Genomic DNA, 23680 nt, shown 5'->3' with positions numbered 1-23680 from the left:
AGATGTCCCACTATTTGCAGCCATTCCCATTTCTAAATTACACACACCTAAAAACAGAGGTAAGAAGTGTAAGTATTGGGAAAATGGAGATAGTTATCCTTACTTGTAATCAATGATTCCTGGCACAGAAAAATCAAGAGAAGAAACTGGAAACCATTATAACAAGAGCAAGCAATGAATTGGGTGGATACCAGATAAAAATACAAAATACCATAGCTTTCCTCCTACAAGAGCAGTAATCCGTTAAAAGATACAATAGGGAATGAAGATTCCCTCCACATTACCAACAAAAAAGTATTAATTACCTAGGAGTAGCCCAAAAAGGAAAGTCTAGGATTTTTCTGACAGAAAGCACAACCTTCCTAAAAAATAAAAGTTTAATACATGAAGAGACACGACATGTTCTTGAATGAGAAGTCTAAATATTTGGAAATGTTATTTCCTCCAAAATTAATTAATTAAAAATCATGATCAAAAGCCATTTTTTTTCCTTCTTTGGGAAGGTGGTAGGAAAGACTTGCCAAAAAAAAAGGCAAAAAATAGCAGTTCCATCTGAAAGAAAAGAAGAGAACAATATTCTTCAAAAATGTTAAACTGAGTGGAGATTTTTATTAAAAGATGCTAACATGTATAATATAGCTACAACGTTTCAGACAGTACAATTTTACTAGAAGCAGCAGGTAGATCAGCGGGAAGAGATAGATTTAAAACAGATCCAATAATATAAAAGATATTAGATAAAGATAAAAAGGAAACATCACATATCAATGAAGAAAAATAAAACTGCACAAATGGTGCTGGGAAAATTGAATAATCAACAGAAGGAGGAACCTCACTTCATTTAAATACAAAATAAATTCTAGAAGAATTGAAGAGTTAAAAGAATAAACATAAATAGAAGTCAATATGCCTGATTAAATTTAACTGACTTTGACATGAGTATAAAATTTCTAAGCAAGAGAACTAAAGACTATAACAAACAGACCGCTATGCTATATTAAAATGAAAAACTGTATTTCAACAAGTCAAAAAAAAGAATAAACAGAAAACAGCAAACCAAGGGAAATATTTGCAATACAGAGAACATAAGGTAAACAAATCAAGAAAAATGCATTGGTAACTCAAGTGAAAAATGGGAAGAAAAGAAAATTAAAGCTCTCACACAGAAACTAAAATAGCAAGATGCAACTTTTTAATGCTAAAATTGCAAAGCATCATATAATAATACTGTTGAAGCACAGGGGAGACAGTCTCTCCTGCTGGGAAGGCAAATTAGGAGGTTTCTGGAAAGCAATTTGGGAAGATGTATTTAAGATCATAAGTATTCAGACCTATGAAATTCTTTAGTATTCCCCTAATTTCAACTTTTAGGAATCTAATCCAGATGAGAGTAGGACCATCAACAATGTGATTTTATCATCATGATTTTATCACATTATTTTTAATGGCAAAAAAATGGTAAAATGGTTCAATTTAAGAGTCACAGGATAATTTATTATGTTAATTTTAATAATTTCCTTAAAGATCATATTTCAGACTACAAAAATAGAATGTAGCAGACAAAAATTCACAATGTGACACTAAGTGGGAAATGAGGATAACAAAATAAACAACCAACCTGCATATATAGTGTACTACCAATTTATTTTTAAATATATACATATATATGCATACACACACACACACACACACACACACACATATGTTTAGGGTTTAAAAAACTCAGGAAAATACAACAAAACATTAATAATCATTATCTCTGGATTGACTGAGGATGATTTTAATTTTCCTTTTTTCCCATCCTTATATTCTCTAATTTTCCCATAATGACCATTTACTACTATTATAATTGTTAAAAAGCAATAAACATAGGGTGGGCCACGGTGGCTCAGTGACAGAGTTCTTGCCTGCCATGCCAGACACCCAGGTTGGATTCCCAGTGCCTGCTCATGCAAAAAAAAAAAAGCAAGAAACATAATAAAATAACTGTAGTGTAAGGTGACAGGCAAATTCATCCTTAATTAAAGGTTCACTGCACATTATCTTTAACTGTGTCAAATATGTGAAATCATAATTTTGCCTTATGCCCCACTGATTATTGAATCAATAATCGGGGATATCTCTATCTGAACCCATTTTGTAGATCTAGGAAATAGGGAGTAGGTTATACTGAGGAGTGCAGCAACTGGAAGGAGGTAAGATACCTTGGGTCATGATCTTGGCTCTGACCTTAAATATCTCTGGACTCCATTTCTTACATTCACATTTAATTGACATTTACATCACAAAACACCTTGTGCCAGGCCCCAGGGACCCAACAGTGAGCATGGTTCTTGCTTTCATGGCACTTGCAAGTTCTTCTTCCAAGCCTGTAATTGTAAGCAACTGAGGCAAAACTTTTCAGCATTTCTAATTGTGGTTTCATAACAAATCCCATTTCAATGCAAGAATCAGATACACTTTACGGACATACTAATACAGTGTCTAAAATCCACTCTCCCCAAAAGTTGAGACTTCCTCTTTACTTTTAAACATACAGATTTTCTGGAACTTTACAGACAGCATGAACATTCTAACCATTCAGAGACCACCACGGATTCATTCTGCAGATTAAAACCATTTAAACCTCTCAAGTCAGCCTTCACTAGATAAGAGAAACACGGCTCTACAGTTTACCCAAAGATTTTTAAGACATTGTAACCAAAATGGAAAGTTCACTGGATGAGGAGAAAAGGGAGTTCATTAGATATCCGGGGAGAAAAAAGATGCTGTCCTCAAACATGCAAAATGCAAAATTAATTAGCATGGCACTTGACACAGAGGGGTAGGAGAATGAACAGAGGCCTTAAAAAGTAGTCACTCCATCTTTTAATTCAGGGCACCCAGCTCCCAAGAGCTCTATATACCCCCCACAGAAGCCAGGAAGGTTGCTTCATCAGCCAAAGGTGAGGCCAGAATGCCTGACTGCAATTGCAGAGCAAGCACCTGGCATGGCAGAACACCCTGGTCATGCCTCATTCATTGCAAAGGGGTTTTCAAAGATAATTTCTAATTATCTTTAGGAGTTTAGCTCCTAGCTGCTAGGAGTTAAATGTCCTCCTGCTTTAAAAGAAACGAATTCGAGTATTTTTTTTATCCAATTTGCTATTCTCGAAAGTGTCCCCAACAAACTGCAGCTAAGAGAGCTTTTATTTTCCACTGGATAGGCAAATGAGGAAGACCAGAATAAGAAAGATTCGCCTATTTACTTTCTCTGCTAGAGAGCCAAAGTGCGGGCATACAAGAACCCTCCAGAAGGTGGCTGCTCTACTAGCGTACCAATTAAACATATAGTGTAAAACCACGCAGCTCCCACCGGGCCTACAATTAACCCAGAGAAAGGAGAAAGGAAACAGTACTTTAAGATGCTCCCACTTAATAATGCAGCCACTTCTCAAAGCAACAGTGAGCCACAAAATGGGGGCTGGGCATTATGAAAGTTCGTTTTAATCCTCATAAAGTCCCAGATTAAGTAAGACTAGATTATCCTGCATCAACTTTTTAGGCACCTGGATTTGGAAAAAAAAAAAATCAATCCACTAGAGATTAAATGATTCTGGGACCAGAATTAGTTTACTTAATCAGAACTACCTAAGTCACCGACACATCCCTTATAGCTAAAGTTTATCAAAGGTTTTCGTATTTCTCAAAATAGTATGACATTTGGCACAAATGAGACCTGAATTTTCAAATAGGAATAGGAATAAAATTCATAGCATGGAAGCATTTGCATCTTAGACACTCTCCTTGATCCAAACTTTTATTCCATGAAAAGGGTTGGTGGGAAAATGGAAAGCCTGCATTCCATCATTTTCTTTATCACTTAAGTGCTTTCTCCCTTGTTGCAGGAATCATAAATATTCCCAATTCTTTTATGGTCAAAAAATATGATTTGTATCTCAAAACTTCTTTCAAAAATAAATATCAGGACAGAAACAATTGGCATTGTGAAAACATCTATGTACCTTGGCTAAGTGACTCACTGTCATTTGGATTATATCTAAGAAAGAACTTAAATGTTAGTCTCCTGCATTACTGTGCTGATTAAGCTGAAGGTCTTTTAACTTATCGCCTTCATACAGCCTGTCCAAACAAAAAGATCTCAAGAATTTCTTTGAAATAGCCCAAACAAGAGCCTAAACTTGCAAAGCTATTTTTTCAGAGCTCAATAGTTCAACAACAGGAAGTAGAACTTCTGGGATAGGGATTTTGCCATTTATTTTTTCTTTCAATGGCTTCTTTCAAATGAGAGAGAGCACGAGAAAAAAAAGTCTAAAGGCATTACAAATCCTGGAAGCTATGAATCAGGAAGTGGGAAATGGCTGATGCTGAAATGGCCAGCCTGAAAACTCTGGCTCTTTTATGCAGTCAAGTCTCCAAGGTCAAGGAATTTCAGAAATCTTAGGCATTTTGCATTATTTTCTAAATCCTAAAAGAGCTGAAACTTGAAAGAGAAGAGCCAGGGAATATTAACCAGTAAATAAGCCCCTAGTCTCTGGCTTCCTGCCTCAACCACCGCACATACCTTGCCCCCATAATTAAAGGCTCAATAAGAAACTTGCCCTCTATAAATGGGGTTTTACAATGCTTCTGAGGAGGTGAGACTCATTATTTCCAGACAGAGCCTACTCCTGTATTTGCCTTCCGGAGTTTTCTTCAGCCTCCCCTTTCCTCCCCAACACTGAACCTGGAATAGACTCAGGATCCTAAGCATTTTACATCTAAAAGCATACTGTAGTTGATTAAAAACAATGGTCACTTTTATTTCCGGAAAGACTAAACTGAGGAGTTTTTGCGAAGTCTGAGATAAACGTTAAGCACCCAACAAAACAGTGGGATGCTTTCAGACTTGCAGATTCAGGAGGGATGTTGGTTCTCCTTTTAGCTCACCTGTTTCAAAAGAAGCTCTCTACTCACAATGCAGAGCTCACTCTCTGAAAAGATTGCATTTGCATCAACGCGAGACACTGAACCAGCTTCTGCACAGGAAAGAGTCTATTCTGCCCATCAAGGAAAAGGAGTGCACTGTCATCCTCCTTCCAAAAAATAACAGCAGCTCAATCAGAAACTTCTTCCCATTCGCAAGTCCTAACACTCAGAACATGAGAAAGCTACACAGCTTGCAAAATATTTCTAATGATTTTCCATAGATATTAAACACACCACTTCTATTAGCAGGTCAAGAGAGAGGCCAGATTTAAATATATGTTCATCTGTGGTGGAAAGCCAAGGGAAAATTAAAAAGGGAAAAAAGTAAGAAAAAACAAACACAAGTAAGAAGGCACGTGTTCTTACTTCTGTTAGTTGTACTAATTTGGGAGGCCTTTTATGGGCTTCCTACTAAGTGCACCTGCCATAATCAAATACATTTGAATACAGCCAAGATGAGCAGAAAGAAGCATGGTGAGTGTCCCTAACATACACAACAGAGGCCCTGCACAGGTTCCCTGGGGCCAGTCTCTTTCTATCCCCTCCTAAACATTTGCCACCACTTCCTTCAAAATGCTCTGACTTACTTCATTAACACCAGTAATTCTGAATGTTGCTTTAACTTAGTGCAGATGAGAGAACCAGTCTTCAATGGACTCCTTTTGCTCTGAGGATACAACCAGTCTTTAGCCTAGCCTCTAGGAATCTCCAAAATCTGTCTGCAGTATGCCCCCACCCTCATCCCTCTCTACCACCTAAGCAAGCACTCCTCTCCAGCCTTGCTTCAAGCCCCATCTCACTTTTTAATATCTTAATCACAGCTGCACTCCCAAGCCTAGGAAAATCCTTCTGGTCCTCCAAGCATCTCCTCCAGGATGTCTTCCCACCACTCGGTGCATAATGGTCTCTTCCTTAATCTGCAGAGCCCTTTCCCACTCTGCTCAGACTAGTCTCATTAAGAAAAGTGTCTGGTCCTATTCCAGCAGCTGCGTGCACCTTATCTTCCCAACTATACCCTAGGCCCTTTCTGAGACTGGATGAATTTGATGCACCTTACATACATCCCCGCAGATGCCTGAACAGGACAACACTCCAATTGGTTTCTCTCTGGAACTCCTACAAAACCAAATTCTCTCTGCTCAATTCAGCTCCCTCAGACCTCTGATCTGCTGCATTGACTCCTCTGCTCTGGTGAAAGCAAAACCGAACACCCCCACTCTGCCACCCACTGTAGCCGAATCCCAGTGGCATTCTCAGCCCATGCTCTCATCAGCACCCTGGGCAGGCATGCCATTGGGGAATAGGCTGAACTGAGAGAACAGTTTCCATGCCAGGAGCCAGGACAGCCCTCCATACCCTGGTGACTGGCTTCCTTGCAAAGCAGCAACCTCCAGAGCCAGGTTCAGGACTAGAAGTAGGAGAGCAAACTGCCTATCCAGCTCTGGACAGAAGCCTCAGTTTCCACACCTTCCTGGAAAGGCTGTCGAGGGGACTGATGGGGAGGGAGATGCGAGCACAGCATGCCCTCTGCTCTAGTGGGAGTCTTTGACGGATATCCCAGAGACAAGGTGCAAAGGGTCCTACCCTGGCCACCCTCTGCCCCCCAGCTATCTACCCCTAGACTGCTCTCCATGAATCCACTAATGCGAATTCCCAGCTGGCACCAATGCATGGCCCTAAGGGGAACTTTCCGAGGATGGCAAGAAAAGGTGAGAAACCAGCCTTCAATTCAGAGCCCAGGGTGGCAAGATTGGATCGGGGTGAAATAATTGATACTTCCTCACTGAAAGTTCAAATGGGGAATAAGCTAGAGTAAGGGAAAACAACAGAGAGAAAACCTCACATGGACTTTTATCCCCTGCATTTAAATATTCCAGGTTTTCAGACAGCAGAAGTTCCAAGGAGCATATTAAACATCCCCTCGAAAGCTTGATATTAGCAGATAAAAGAGGTTAACCAAGTCCTAAAGAGGCCCAGCCCAGGTTCAGGGATTCACGCTGGCAGAAACCCTAAGAAAGACTCATCTGTCTCTCAACTGCTTACGGGATTCACAGGAAGGCTTGATCAATGCTGAGTGACTCACCATTAAATTCTACTCAGCTTCAAATTCAGCTGTGAACAAAAACAAAACAACATAATAGCAGGGTCAGATTTAAAGTAGCAAGTATGACTTGTAAACAATTAATGTTTGTAAACAATTCACAATCACCTACCCAACCGTCTACATTTGCCAAGAGATAGAAGCACCGCTGAGTGCCCTGAAGTGGACTGCAGAGGGCACATCTGTCTGCCCATCCAAGTCCACACCACCCCCGCTAGTAATAGGGTCAGCTTTCCAAAGCAGACCCTGGGGAAGGGTGGAATGATCTACTTTCAACTGAACTCTATACATTTGGGAGGTCCGTGGCTTGCCCAGGGAAAGGGAGCTCTACTATTTACAGTGAACTGAGTTTTCAAAGAGTGAAAGGTAAGCTGTCTTGGAGTTTAATTTTTTTTCTCTATGTAGAGACTGCAGAGTTTAAAAGCAGCAAGTTATCTGTCCTACAGCGGGGGGAGGGGGGGTAAGAGCAGGGAGACAGAGTCATGTGAAATCTCCCAATAATTTTGTCATATTCTCCAAATGCAGGTCACTTTGAGAAAAGCAATGGAGTGCATGGAAGACCAAGTGTATATTTTAAGCATCTGGCTGAAACCCAAGGAGGCAAATTGTGCTTAGTGGCAGCTTGAAAACATGTACTTTTATATTTCGGATTCCACTTAATTTTTAAAAAATTAATTCTGTAATCAACTCTCCAAATAGGCCAAGAACTTAGATGTAAACAAAATGCTGAAATATGCTGAGGATCATTAGCTATAGCACGTTAATCCCTGCAGCTCTGAGAGGACTGGGTCACCAAGGGCAAGGAGGCTCACCACCCTCTTGTCAAATGGTAGAACCTGCTGCCCAATGGCCCTGGTGAAACAAGCACACAGACAAATGAGCAAAACTGTCCAGACAGGGCTGATGGGAGCCAAGAGTGGTTGCTCCTGCTCGGTTCTGAGACACAGGGAAAATGACAGTTCAAATTCCAGAGTCAGGTCACCTGTCTGCATTTACTTTCAGTCCCAGTCCAAGGAGAGCAGCCTCCAGGTTAGGGCGGGTAGAGGAAGTGGATTCCTGGCAGCCAGCAGCCCCATTTAGAACCAAGTTGATCGAGGCCTGAGCCCCAGGACCTGGCTCGACCAGTGGGTGATAACTCCATACAAAGAGCTGGCCCCTGCAAGCATCTGCTGGAAAGGTAGCCAGCCAGGCAGACCTGGTCCCTAGCCTTCAACGTGCAAGGTGTGTCCTGTGACCTCACTCTGTGCCTCAGTTTCCTCATCTGTGAAACAAAGACGCTCAGATTCTTCCTTGCTACGGTCACTCCTTTTCCTGCAGGGCTTTCTATATAATGGGGGAGTTGGTTTGCAATAAAAAATTGAGCTGCCAGAACAAATGAAAAACTTCCAATATAATCAAGGAAGCAACCAAATATCTACCCAAATCTTTCTGAAAAAATAAGACAAAAAAGCAATTACATATCACATGGCTGATTAGCAATAAACTTCATTTACGACTACAATGGCTTGAGAGTTGACTCCTGACTTGCTTTCCTTGAAAGGAAAACATTATCTGCCATATTCTCTCATTATGGAAAACAAACCCATCCCCTGTGACTCAGCTCCAATCCACTTTTTTTTGGTGAGGCCTCCCCTGATCTCACGCTACTTTCACTGTACTTCCATGGCACCTGCAGCACCTCCAAAAGGCAGCACCCCTCTGCTTGGCAATGCCCTGTTCATATGCGTGCCTCCCCTTTTAGTCTGGCTTCTGTGAGTAGGGGCTGGTCATCTTGAATTTGCTTTCTCCACCATCCCACGTGAAACACACTTTGAATTAAACAAGGAATAAGCTTTAAACCAAAGGAATTTGCCCCGCCTCTTAAAAGAACTTTTATCACAAAAGGTCAAAGGGACCACAACCCATCATGAGTTTCACTGAATTAGGTTCAAAACACATTTCCCTTGGAAACACCACCACAGGTGATGCCCCCCCCCCACAACGAGACCACCTAAACCCATCTAACAGGTTGCTGAGCCCAATCCCAGAAAGACTAAGCCTGAAACGGGGGCTCTGGTAAGCAGAAAGCCTGTGCAACTAAAGTGGGCGAAGCAAGAGGCAGTTCCTTCTCACTCCTGCAAATGCTCACTGTTCAGGCTGTGAATCTGTAACTGGTCTCCCTCCTCCTCAGGCCGTGTCCTGCAGCCCAGTCTCTGGGAACTTCTGTCCCTACAAATAGACCTCGACCTACAAGGACCATGGGTTATCAATTTTCCCCGCTCTCAATGTAAGATATTCTAATTAGTTTTCTGCATAAATAGATTCATATTTTCCAGTTCCTGTGTCCTAATAACTCCCACCCCAAAGCCTCATGACTGACTCTCCAGACCTGGCTGTTTCCCAGACAGCCATGGGACCCTCAATCACCCCCTATCCTTGAGGCAGAAGGAGAATGAAGAGTTTCTTTTATCCAGGGTATGGTCAGATGAATAAAGAAATATGGAAAATAAATAATAGGGGGGACAACGGGTAAAATAAATTGGGTAGACTGAAATACTAGTGGTCAATGAGAGGGAAGGGGTATGGGATATATGAGTTTTTTCTCTTTTCCTTTTATTTCTTTCTCTGGAGTGACGCAAATGTTCTAAAAATGATCATGGTGATGAATACACAACTATGTGATGTTATTGTGGGCCATTGATTGTACACCATGTATGGACTGAATGTGTGTGAAGTTTTGTCAATAAAAATACTTAAAAGAAAAGAAAGAGAATGAAGAGACATCACTTACACTAACATGTAAAGGACTAATTTCTGTCATTTCACCCCCTGGCATATCAGCCTTCTAAAGTGGGAGACTGAAATACACACGATTCACTCCAAGGAAGAGGTTCAGTAACATGCCTCGAGTTACCATCCATCTCCTAGAGGAGAACGTTTTACCCCTCTCCCAGGAAGGAGCAGCGGTCAGGTGGGAGAAGGGGACAAGGAAGAGACAGGTGTGTTTCTATTTCCCAAGAAGAAAAGGCCTGGCAGGGTGCATGTGAAACTCTCCCTACCTAAGATGAAGCTTGAATCTGAAAGCGAAGGTCAGAAATATCCAAGCTAGCTAAGGGTGGAATACCAAAGTCCATCAGCACTCCAGAGGGTACTGGGTTGTTTTTTCTTTTTTTTAAAGAAGTAAACAATTCCTAAAGTGTATTTCCTCCATCCTTAATACCAGTAACAGCTAACTCCTAATGCTTATCAGAGGCGCTATGCTCTAAGAGATTTACATCTATCAGCCCATGAAATGCTTGCGAGCATGCTCTGGATAGATTCAGCTGTCTCCCATTTTACGGATGTGACAGAGAGGTAATGGTATGGCCCAGGCACAGCCTATCAGAGAGGCTCTGGGCTCTAATTCCTACCTCAAAAGGGAATCAAGACCATCAAACAAGATTGGGAGAGATAGTGGTATGGTATAAGGCCCAGTTGAGGAACACAGACTGTGTACAATGCTTGGGCTTTCTGCCTGCTAGAAGAGATGAGAAATTATTTAAAATTTAGAATCCAGGCTCCCAAAAGGAGGAAAGGCATGGAAAATTTCACCAGCCAAAAGAAATCACCCTCCCAGGAAGCGTCTTGCGTTACTTTGTTTCTAATGTTATTTGCCCAGTGAAAACAAGCAGATACAGTTGCAGAACAGGCAACCTGACCTAAGACCACAATTGAACAACAAGGTACCCAGTCGATTTAAAAACATACATCAATACAAGTTAAAAGCTCCAGTAGCAAAGCCCAGACTTCAGACACAAAGTTGGCGTCCCCTTTGAAACAAATCATTCCTCTGTGCTTGCACATTGAGGTAACCCCTGCAAGGCAGGCCAGCAACTGAAGGCACAGCAAAGGCCCCTGCTATGCCCCATCCCATGGCCAGCTCAGGTTCACATGTCCTGCTTCAGAAAGATACAAGGGTATCTCTGAAGTGGGTTACATTTTAAAGTTAGGAAGCTGTGCTCTGCAAATGAACACTGCAAGTACACCCCTCAAAGATTTATTTTCTTTCTTTTTTTTTTTTTAATTTCTGGAGAAGGACAGGTTTGCAAGGTGTATGATCCCACAGCTTTAATCCTGGTCCTCCACCATTACCATGTACCCCCTGTGGCTCTGACAAAGGTAAGAGATGTTCCACATGAGCTTTTTTGAAGTTGTGATATGTGGATCAAAAAAGGTGAACAATGCCATTCTAAAGGGCTCTGCTATGCAAATGGCCTCACTCTGCAAACAGGTCTCCCATCCTGTGCCAGGATGTGGTAAGGCACCTTCTCCAGGAAGTGCTCAGTACTCCACCCCATTCTCCCGCCAACTCGAGGGCCACACAGCTCGGCCTCACCATCCCTCTGACCACTCTCTAGACAACCCACCCAGGACCTCAGTCACCAGCTCCTCCAGCAACCCAACTCCTAGGACTCTGGCATCCCCATACCCCTCCCCACATCCCAGCCAAAAAGAACCAGGGCAATCACTGCTTCCCTGATCTTGGTCAACGCTATGCTCCTCCATTAGCTCTTGTTCCTTCCCTGAGCTGCACCTTCACAGGCTCCCACCCAGGGTTTCTATCTCAAACCACCACCAGCCCCACCAATCCTGAGAATGTCAAAAGGGCAGAGCAGCCTTTCTGGGCCACCCTTTTTACCAGATCCGCACCAATGCTTAAAAGGCATGTGTTAGTCACAGTTCCCATCTCCGCCCCACCAAGTCACAGCCTTCTCCTGGTGTACTTCTTTCTCTGGCACCCACCTACCACTCCACCAGCCCCCTGCTGCTCCCCACATGGTCCCTCCTGGATCACTGATGAGGCCACTTCCTGGGTGCCTTTCCTGGGACTCCTCAAGACAAACATTTACACACCCTCCCTAAGGCCTTCACAAGCAGTTCAGTACCTCGATGACCCACCCCTTTAATCCACCCTCATAATTTAGCACTGAACACAAATTACCTCTCACTATTGACCATTATTTGAATTTTCCCAACTAAATGCTCCTTGAGAGAGTGAAAAAAGAAAGCATATTTTTCATATGCTCTCCATGGAGCTGAAGCTGCTCCACTTCCACTGCATCCCCTCCTTGGGTATGGACATTACCTATGTGATGCAGCCAGCGTCTCTTCTGGTACAGAGAGGTAGCCTGGTCAGTGGTTCCAGATGCTGACCTGAGACTCAGCCTTCCTGAGTTCAAACCCTAACGGCAGATATAGAAAAGAAGGTCTGTCCACCAGGGGAGGCAATGCCCAGCACTGGACAGAGGGCAGGAGCTCGAGAGAGAGACCCCAGGGCCGCCACAGCATACATCAGGGGCATACCTCTGCAGGACTCTTGGATGCTTGATGGCTAATCCTCAAGGCTTACTGGCCAGAGCAGCGTTATTCCAAATAGCAGAAGGAGACACTGGGGCCCAGCTCCTTTTCCCACATCTCCCTGCCTCTGGCAGTGTGCCGTTCAAGGGGACTAGTTGAGGGCAGGTTCTAATCTCCAAAGCGCCTTAAAGGGAGTGCTGCGCAGACACAGGCATGTAAGCCCCTGGGAACAGCAGATAAAAGGCAAGCAGCTGTGTCAGCTTGTCCAGGGAGTCAGCGGCTACCCCACTCAGCCTTCACATGGTGATTTTACAAGATCCTTTTTTACAAGCTGCAACTTGGGATTAACATACCGGGTTGAAATGATTATGTTTACATTTTCTAAAGAAATATCGCACCTTACAAGTATCCTCAGGGGTATCATAGCTTTTAACGATAATTTCGTAGGTGTTAATTAAAGTTAGGAGTCCTCTCTACACCATCGAAGACGAGGAAACTTTCTGCAGCAGAGCCGGAACAGATTCACTTTCTGCAATGGCTCTAGTGGGAGCCCCAAAGGGGGAGCAACACCCAACCTACCACCAGGCCTGCAGAACCCCTCTTTGATACCAAGTGGGAGGCCACGCTCCAGAAGCAAATGTATGTTGTTAGCCTTTAAAGGGTCCGAAAAGAGAATCCTTTAAGACTTGGTTACTGCTCCTCCAGAAAGTTTACTGCCCTGGCCAAGAAAACAGTGCAAGACACAGAAGCAAACATCTGTTTGCAAGTGATGCTACTAGTTCCAAACCAGACCTTCCCAAGAACTCCATCTCTACCTGTGTCTCGGGATCTGAAAGCTGGGAGGACCATGAGAAGGGCCAGTTCTACTAGGTCACTCAGGAGCGGAGGGAATGAGAGGTAGTCAGCAGCTGGGCAGCCGCCAGCCAGAGCTATCCCTGCCCCTGAGGTTCACTCAGGTCCTCACCTTCAGGCCACACTTACTTCAAGTCCAGGATTTTCTGGAGAACAGAACACAGCCTGAAGATGCCTACTGTCAATCGGCACCCAGCCCCCACAATGGTTTAAAGTACATCACAAACACACACAAACTGATGTGGATGAATTATTCATTGAATCGTAACTACAGGGAACTTATAAAACAAGGTCTCTATGGGAGGAGGCAACTTTGACACCAGACACTTGGCTAGAACTTTCTGGGCATTCTAAGTTCTTTTTATTTACCTGAACGTGTAAAAAGCCTAAGGAAACTGATTTTAAAGATCACTGTATTGCTTTAAAGTTCTAAGTAGTAGTAACAGCATGATGAAATGTTTTACCTGGCAGAGTTGCACTGAAAAGATGAAAACAATTAAATTTGTTATACATAAGACAATGCTTCAAAGTGAATGGGGTGGGGGAAAAAGTTTTTTGTTTTTTATTTTTTTAAGACATCCTCCTATATGCCAGGCAGAGGACCAAGCTCTGGGAATTTGAAGGGGACCAAGACGCCATTCCCTTTCCCATCCAGTGGGGGTATAACGAGAATATTGAGAGACACAAAGTCAGAATAGCCATCGTGATGCAGATCCATCATGATGCAGAGGGTGAATCTGTAGATAATTCTTAAAGGAGCCTGCCAGAGGGTAAACTGGGAATACAGTTATTGCAGGCAGAGGGAGGAATAAATACAGCCTGCTTCAGAAACAGCCCGAGTTGTTCAGAAAGTCTGAAAGGAAGTAGGCTGGAAGCCCTGTCTCAAGATAATGAGGCAAATGACTTCCAAATTTGAAATTAAAGAAAGCAATCAGGGGAAACTCATCCAAACTGAACATAAATGTAAATATGAACATCCACCTATACACTTGCTCACTATATGTGGTCCCACCAAGGAGATGAGTAAATGGATTCAAGTATGCCATTAAAATACGAAACCAAAACCAGAAAAGCATCTAACAAAAAACAGCTGAGGTGGGGCCTAACGTTAGTAAAGGAGGTGTTTGTTGTTCTCTGTTAGGATTTCTGGCTGCTGAGCATCTTAGCTGCCTAAACAAGAATGGCAATTTAAGTGTTACCACATACTAAAACAGAGAAATGGAAGGTAAATTTTGCTTTGTTTTTAAAAAATGAATCGCCTTTTTTATCTCTGATTGCAAAAGAAATATTTTAGAAATATTCATTTACTAAAGTCCTGCAAAACCCTTAAGACCCATATTGTTAAAGCCACACTAGATACAGCACATTAGTGAAGAGTTGTGGCACATTTGTTTACGTTTAGGAAGGCCTTGATTATTTCACTAGTACAAAGAGCTATCTTCATCCAAAACCATATCCCAAAAGTTTCTACGAATGTCTGCAGTTGGTTCCCAGAAACTAAGCCAGAAAACAATCTGGGGGGTGGGGGGTAAAGGGGAAAGCGCACTGCTCTCTTCACCCTCCGGGCACTGCGAATGCAGCCACGAAAGAGGCGGAATTGCCTCTCTGGCCACTAGATGGCGCCTATGCTTTGATGAGGTGGACAAAGTGCACGTATACCGGACCCTTCCCAGGCACCGGTAGAGTGCCAAATGAAAGGATTAAGACAGAAAAAAAGCAAAATGCAATCTTCTTGTTAAATACCCGAGCAAATACATTTTTATTAAAGACCAAATATTTATTGAGTACCTATTATGTGCCAGAATCTGTGTCACATTTAAATAACAGGGGCAGTCCAACCTCCAGGGTGTCCTCTCTTTCGCACTATACTAAGAACACCCTGAGCCACAGAGCAGCATGGCTGAAATCGGAGGGCTTATAGGTGCTGTTCTGGGCTCGTCACGTGAGTATGAACCCATTTAATTTTTATGAACAACTGTATGAAGTAGGTTCCATTACGGTTGTATACCATGAGGACACGGAGGCACCGGAATATGAAAGCATTTGCCAGGGACCTAAGCTATTGAGAAGCTGAGATTCCAACCAAGAACTCTGGCACCAGTCTCATAAAATGAGAACAGCCAAAGAACAAGACAAAAGACATCACTGTTGCCCAGCATAGCACTGGTTTTACACACAAAAGGAGTACAGGGAATATCAGATCTATAGAAGCTAGAGTACTGGGGAAAAAACACCAAGAACAAGACAAAATTTGAGTAAAAATTTAAAGATGGTATCTGAGGTCTACTAAAACCATTGAAAGGTTTCTGGAGGGAAGGAATCAACTGGCAGTGCCTGTCTTTAGATGAGTTATACAGGTTGGGTCCTATTTTCCAGATCTATCTAAACCTAGAGGGCTTTTATTTTGAATTAATTTTGAAACAATTTCAAACTTAGAGGACAGTTACAATAACAACATAAACCCAGGTTCACTAATTTCTAATGTTTTGTCATATTTGCTATCTCTGTCTATCCACCCTTCAACCTTTCTGGCTATTTGAAACCTAGGAGTTTTCAAATATGAAAGCATTTCACATTCCCCCATCCCAAATTTTCTGACTTTGGTTTTCTAATATATTAGAAAATGCTTTCTATTTTCTTGTTTTGTGAGGAAAAGAGAAATTTCTTCCCCAGTTGTTCTGCAAGTCTTTATGTTTCTGTTGACACTCAGAAGTTAAGTAACTTGTTCAGGGCCAGAGAACTAATTGCAGCTAAGAAGAAACTGGATTTAGGTTACCTTGCTGTGCACTAGGGCAGCACTTTCCACTATTCAGTAGAAGGGTTAGCAGAGACATTCTGGGCATGTGTGAAAACCTGGAGACAGGAACAGCCTGGCTCACTCACCTCAGAGCTGAAGCACAGGTGGTGGGGAAAACTGGAAATTATACTGTAAAGTATACAGTATACAGTAAAGTCATTTTAAAGAGGTCTTACAACTCAACAAGAGGGTGCTTGGACTTGATTCTTAGACCATGGTGAGGAACCACAAAAGGCACACTCCTAGATAACACCTCTGCCATCAAATCAGTGAGAGACAAAATGGGCAGTTCAGAGGCCATCTAAGCATCTACTCAGACAGCTGATGCAGGTCTAGACTGGACCAGGGTGGAGCCCGAAACAGGCAAATCTGAACCACTGCAATGACTCAGCGAGGTAGAAAAGAAACATTCAATTAAGGAGTCTCTCCAGAAAAGGATGGTCAGAAGAACTGAAATTTAACTAGAAAATTCCATCTTGATCCAAACTTTGTAGTTAAAAATCTCACTGAGGTGCATGTTAGAAAGAAAATTCCAACTATATCACCTGGTCAAGTAAGGCTATTATAACAAAAGAATTTTCTGTGATTGAACTATGCCAAGTAATGACCTAACATACGCCATGAACTGTTATCCACAGAAATCAGACTACAAACTAAAGAAAACTGAAGAACAGAACTTTCGCTGCCACTGGTCTCTCTTTGTCTCCTTGTTCTCATGGCAATCTGTGCTTCTCTTTCAAGTCCTGGGTCTACGAGCTTGGTGGGAATAAATACAGGATGGCATGGAAAAATATGAACACAGCTAATGAGGATTTCACAATCTAAATATAATTAACATCTAGTGATCTAGAAAACTCTGTGCAAGCAGATACAGCTAGCTAGATCATGTCTCTCCATCTCATCTTTCTACAGTCTAGGCTTTCTCTATTTGCTTCCTACTTTTTTTCCCTAGGGTATCCCTCTCAAGAATTTGTTAAAGGTCACCTGGACACTTTCAATTTGGAAAAAACTGTTACACAGAAACTCATTTCTCCCTAATTATCATCAGACTTGGAATTTTCATCACCTAAAGTTTTCCTAACTCAAATCGATGACATCTCATTACCTTAGTCACACATTTATTTATTTCTCCTCATCAATTTTACAAAGACAAGAAACTGACCATATTTTTTACTAAGAGGACAAGTTCAAGTTAAACATTCAAAATATCTCAAGACGTAAAAGTTTCTCTCTATAAAACCATTTAGGCTTTAAGACTGTCAACATATATTTGTTCTGCCATGTCAAGAGTAATTTAAAAAGCAGGATGCATAAATCTGAATTCCCAAACTGACAAACAGTTTCAAAGCCAGTTTAAAGAAAGCTGATGCCAGGATAAAAAGAAAGTACACAACAATAGTAGTGGACATCACAAACTTGTATCAAAACTGTCAAAATTTTGGATGGATAGATGGATGGATAAACAGATAAATGGAGATACACACACAGACGCAAACAATTTTGAAAAGCATGTCAAGGAAGCTATGGAGGAAAGGATAAGATGATAGAGAAAAGCTTCAACAATCCCAGCCCATCCCTAAATGACGAGTAACAACTAATTCCTAAAGTTTTTTAAATACAAATGCTTAAACAAACAAAGACTTAGAGACCATGACAATGTAAGTAGTTTTAGGGAAGCACAGCCATCTCTGCAGTATGCAGTGGAACTACTTACTTGCTTGCACTTTAGCCAATGGGGCTAAATGAAGTTACTGCAGGAATGAAGACCATGAGCCATCAGGCAAGGGACAAAGTCACTCATCTCTATGGACATATCCCCCAGGAAGTGTGCTTATAAACCAAACCAGCCCTGGCCTTAACCAAAGAAGGAAAATGAGAATAAAGCCACCCCAGGCATCCCTACTTATCTCTTAGAGTCATAAATAACAGCAACATCTAAATATTGCAATCTTAGATGTTCATTACTCTCCAAAAAAAGATACTACGTTCAGTAAGGTCTCAATAAAATCTAAATATAAGAATATAAATATAAGTGTAAAAAAAATTCTAGTAGTCTAAGTCGGGGCAGGTGGCTATTACAGCATTAGTTATTAGTCTGTTTCTTTAGTGTTTTTGATATGCACAGCAAGTAATTTCTATAGTTTGATTCATACCTTCAAATACTTATCAGAAAATATTTTAGAATATCAGAAATCACTTTCAAGCTTTAAAGAATTGAGCTCAGTATGTATTTACTGAGGAAGAGATGAAGAAAAAAAATTTCCCAATTCAAATAGAGAAATGGGAAAATTTCCTTAAGAATTTAAAACTAATCAATTTCATGAGACAGTGTAAGTGAACAAAAAAGAGGGAACTCTTCAAAATTGTTATCTGAGACTTTCAAACAGGAATAAAGCTACACACTTAAAAACAAAAAACAACTTAGTCTTCAAAACCCCAAAAGTCTCAAAAAAAAGGAAAGATACTGTTAGCATTCAAGTAAAACCAAAACATTTTAACAAAAGAAACAAACTTCAGTCATGATGAGGGATATGCATCTATTGAGATAACAAGCTAACTTGCATTTGAAGATTCTTTGTTTACTTACCATTTTATACCAAACATATGCCCTTTCCTCAGAACAAAGATCTTTTACAGATCTTTGGAGGCAGGGGAGGAGGAGGGGAAGTTTACATGTTTCAAAGTTTTAATCTTTCCAAATACTGAAAATCAGTCATGCTTCCCAAAATCAACAGGGATCAATGTCCACAAATATCAGGATCGTGACACATATGCCTCCAACCCTGCCCTTAGTTTTATCCAAATCACATCTTTATAAATAACCGGAAAACTGCCTTTTGATAATCTCATGGCAAACACCATTTCAAGGAGGGGTCAGAGTACATCATTCATTATTTACTTTGCTGTCTTTAAAGTGTTGAGATTTTTCCTTCAGAACATCTCAAACAGAGAAATCAAGAGACTAAATCCCCAACATGTGTGTAACTCTTATATATTTAGTACAATTGAGAGGAGTTCATCTCTTGAACTGAGATAGCACCTGTCATGAGTTGGCTAAGAAAAGCAGTATCAAAGCAAGCTGGCTTGCGTGCACAAATGCCTCTTCTATGAACTAGGGTTGATTTTTAAATGAGTTTAGAAAACAAAACAAAGAAAATTACAACCCAGAGAGAAATATGGCTTGAATGTTTTACAAGTGTTCAAAAAAAAAAATTCAGGATTTAATTGCCTCATTCTTACCACTCACACTTTTAAAATCAGCAAGTTATCTTAAATTATACAAAGCCTTAAAATGATGAAAGTTTCCTAATCATTTCCAGAAGGCTAACTACGCAATGTAAAATCCAAAAACCTTTGAAATAGATCCCGTCTTTCTTACAACTCAAAACAGACTGTGCCACATACATGTACACACCTGTGGTGCCTAAAGTTTTGGCAAAGGGTAGACTACACCACCACATGTTTTTAATCACAATTGTCTTAACAGTTTTATCAGGAAGGTAGTGCTGCTCTAGGAGATAGGAGAATGTTTCCTGAATGCCATGGCCTCCCGAGATATTCCAGGGAATGTATTAATAAGGCAAAAATGCCACAGCCCAGGCTTTCATCAAAATCAGCAGCATTAGTTTACGTCTAGAGAATTGTTTATAATATGCCATGGTGCTCCCTGGATATTTGAAAACTGTGTATCCTATACCAGGTCTGAAAAAGATCTGAAGTTTCAAACAACTTTGTTTCATGGGGCAGTATATAAAACGGCAAAGCACAGCCCTCTTTCTTTGTAGGCTTACGCACTGCCTAACAAAGAGCACAGCTTTCATACAGTAGGTGCCCATTATTTGCTGGCTGGATTCAGTTGCTTCATAAGACACAGTCTTACAAAACAAAAGAAACCATATTAAAAAGGAAACTACTGTCCCCCAGGGCTCTCCTTGGCAAAACTCTAAGGCAACAAGTGAAAATGATACAGTTGATTTTCATTACCGCCCTGATCTTGCAACAATAGGAAGGACAGGAAACATTTTCATTAGCAAACTAAGCCTTAGACAAAAACCAAACACAAATGTAAACAGCAATTATTCTCTATGTCTTTTCCTATTAAGGGCCAAGGTAAATCTGGAAAAAGGCACCACAGTTGAAAAAACAAAGCAGCCATATTTTAAAGTATTTTTGTTCTGTAATTTTAATTTCCAAAAAAAAAAATCACTGTATGCTTGAAATAACTACTGTATCCTACAAAGATTCCTTTTCCTGCTCAGATTCTAGAGCTATTTAAGAGGTAAATAAGAAAAAAAATCACACTGCATTAAAATTTACAGTTCATCCTCAATCTTAACCACAAGTGGTAGTGAATATGGTACATCAAAAAAAGAGTGGAAATTATTTACCATCTCAAAACACTACATTATTTTTATTTTGTTGCTGTTGTTGGAAAACATGCATAACAAAACTAGAAATGCAAACAGCCATCCAGGCTCAGCTCCTAAACCCAAACTATCCTGAAAAGACCTATACCATAGCCGATTTAATTGAGCACTTCTCTGTAACAAATCTGACTTTTACCAGCATTTGTGTTTTTAAATCCAACCCCTCAATCCTTAACTCCAGCCACATATAACCAAGATTCTTTTTTCCTGCTTGTTCATTTTTCCTATGGTATGGAATCCTGCTGCCATAGCTTCAGTTATCAGTTTGGTGTTTTACTAGAATTCTGGGGCATGACAAACTCCAGAAATGAAAAAAAGGGGGGGGGCACCTTAATAATTTTAATCCTTAATAGATGTTACTACATCCAGAGCTGCTCAGCCATCAGTATGGTCTAACCAGGACACTTTATCTCACCAAAAAGAAACCTTGTATCTATTAGCAGTCACTCACCATTCTCTCCTTCAGGCCTTGAAACCACCAAATCCTTTCTGTGTCTAAAGATATGCTTATTCTGGACATTTCATACTAATGCAATCATACAATAGGTGGTCTTTTGCGACTTACTTGTTTCATGTACCATAACGTTTTCAAGATTCATCCATTCCACCTTAACAGATTTCTTAAGGTTAGACATTTCTCATACTTTTGACAAATCAAACATATGACCTTTTAAACTCTGATTCCTGATCTATACCCCAACAATCCCCAAAATATTGTTTACTTGCTATCTCCCTCTACAGAGTCTAAACTATAATTTGCTATTTAGGTTCTTTCCAAAGTTCTTATTCTGGGTTTTCCTTCTGGGCGTAAAACACTAACTTCTTTGAACGCCAACATTTCACACACCTACGACAATAGGGTATTACAGTGCTGGGGCAGAAAGATGACTGTATCCTTTTAATCCTTTTAATGAAACGGCCACAATATGTTTAAAGTGCATGTTGATTTAAAAATAAATAAATACAGCCATCAGATTATTTGGCTATTACTCATAACTTCCAAACCCCAAACCTCCCTTATTTAGATGCTCCATCTGCATTCTATTGATACAAAACACACAAACATGCCCATATGGCTTCACCGGCTTCAAAAACTTCTAAATTTTCTAAGGAAAAAAAAATACAAAAACTCCATCCTATTGCCATCACATTCAAAGATGAGACGCTACTCCCTAAATAAGCCAGCACAATATCTGCAACCCAGCTCCAAAAACACCCAACTCTTTATGACTATACTAGACAACACAGACAACAGCCAAAACAATGCTAGTATCTGATAGGATTCGGTAGCTTATTTCTATCAGATTTAACAGTCCTAGCACCTTCCCGACTAAGAACTGAATGTGCGTGCACCATGAGCACAGCATCTAATCCTCAAAACTTCAGAGAAGTAGGGAGGGGCAGATACCGAGTCAGAACTTCGACAAACCATAATGGGGATTTGGGGTATCTTCTGGTCATCCTTCGGTCTTTAGTGAACCAAGCACATTGAAGAGATCTGTGAGAAGAGCTTTGGTATCACCGGAGTATAAACATGCATTAAGTAAAAATATTTCTTCCTTTCTCTCCAGTTTTCTCAAGAAAGAACCGCCTTTCACAAAGAATATTTTTCAGCAACGCTCCAAACAACACATCCTATTTTAAAATGCCCGACTCTTTCACCAGAGAATCAAGGCCATCACCGCTATTTTGAATTTTCAGAAGTTACTAACATTAAAAAAAAATAAAACTAGAGGAACTATACGGAATTCAGTGGCATGCTACAGTAAAATGGATTAGCTCTCCTGTGTCTTCTAAACTATATTTAGCTTTTAAAAGCTAGAAACCCTCCACTGTCCCCCAAACCCCATCTGAGCTCCTTAGCAGAAGGGAAAGAAAGCCCTTTCTCAGTGTGCTCAAAGTTTGGAAAACAAAGAACAGGAGAACCCAATCTGTGGAAGGTCCCGGCCCATTCCGCGTCTTCCAGCAACTCAATGTGGTAAACATGCTAATTCTGTAAAGCTTTTCTCCTATTCCATCATGGACAAGGCGTCTTTAAGAAGCATTTGTTTATAGAAACAGCCTTTCTGAATTGCCCCGTGACGAGGCCAGACAACCCCCACAGCCTCCCGCTTTTCCCCCTCACTCTTCAAGGCTCAGTCGTGATTTTTCAAAGTTAATTGGCACCACCTGCATACCCTCGGCAAACATTACTCACCAGCAACGCCCTCACCGTTCCCTGCCCCAGTTCTGGGACTACATTTCAACTTTTTAATCGTGTTCAAACTACCTTTCCATCCTACCACCCCGAGCTCACCAGTAAAGCACACTTGAATTTTTTCAGATAACTAAACTAAATCCCCCTCCCTCGCCTCCCTCCACACAAGGTGGGAGCCGAAGTTCTCGCACCCTCCCTCCGCGCGCTCCTCTACCCCTACCCGACACCACCAAACAAAAGCTATCAGATTGCAAGCGATAGCGAGTGTGGAGCGATACTGCTTATTAACGACGTACAAAGGCAGTGCTGGGCGAGTTTGGGGGGGGGGGGGCAGCACTGCTCTGTCCACAACACAACCGACGCCTGGGCTCTGCGCTCGCAAAACACCCCACCCCACCCCCACGGATCCTGGCGCGCCTTAAACGACAGCGCACGACACCTCTTGCCAGGGCAGGCGTCTAGGTGTCCCCGCGCGGCCGTGTGGCGGCGGCCACACCTCGGGGTTGCGAGCACGTGTGTGGAAATACACGTCGACTCCGACCACACAACGCACTAACGCGCTCTCGGACGCGGTCCTCGTCCCCTCCACCACCACGACCCGTCTTCCCCACCACCCCCCCGAGAGGAAGAGAAAAAAGCCGCCAGAGCCGGGGAGAAACGGGGAGTAGGTCCCAGAATCCTCTGAACTGGGGCACAGGCGCGTCCCCCCCCAAAGGGCCTGGCTTATGAGGAGCCCCGAACCCACATTTTCCCAGGGGCTGAGTCGGGGAGCGCAGCGGGAACTCTCCGCTACCCTCGAGGCGCACAGGGCAACCCGGGGACGCCGGGGGCAGATAGTTCCCGCCAGGTAACCGGCCGCGGGGTGCCAAGAAAGGTCAGGAACCTAAAGAGCTCACGCGACCAGGGAACTATTTGTGGAATCAAAAGCTCCCCAGGGGTGAAGCACGTTGGGCGACAGGAGGCCGCGCCGCGCCACCCCGGGATGTTTGGAAACGTGTCCTTGAGCTGCGGGACCTCCCCAC

The 23680-nt window shown here is 41.9% G+C and overlaps 1 protein-coding gene across 1 annotated transcript in view; it reads right to left on the bottom strand.

Moving 5' to 3' along the window:
* The window catches only part of IGF1R (insulin like growth factor 1 receptor), a 300530-nt gene that overhangs the window by 275990 nt on the left and 860 nt on the right, over positions 1-23680 (bottom strand). The gene's annotated exons all lie outside the window — the stretch shown is intronic.

The sequence above is a fragment of the Tamandua tetradactyla genome, chromosome 12 (genome assembly GCF_023851605.1).
Source record: "Tamandua tetradactyla isolate mTamTet1 chromosome 12, mTamTet1.pri, whole genome shotgun sequence".
In the NCBI taxonomy this organism is placed as follows: Eukaryota; Metazoa; Chordata; class Mammalia; order Pilosa; family Myrmecophagidae; genus Tamandua; species Tamandua tetradactyla.
The sequence above is the reverse complement of the archived record's forward strand: the minus strand, read 5'-3'. Positions and strand labels throughout refer to the sequence as shown.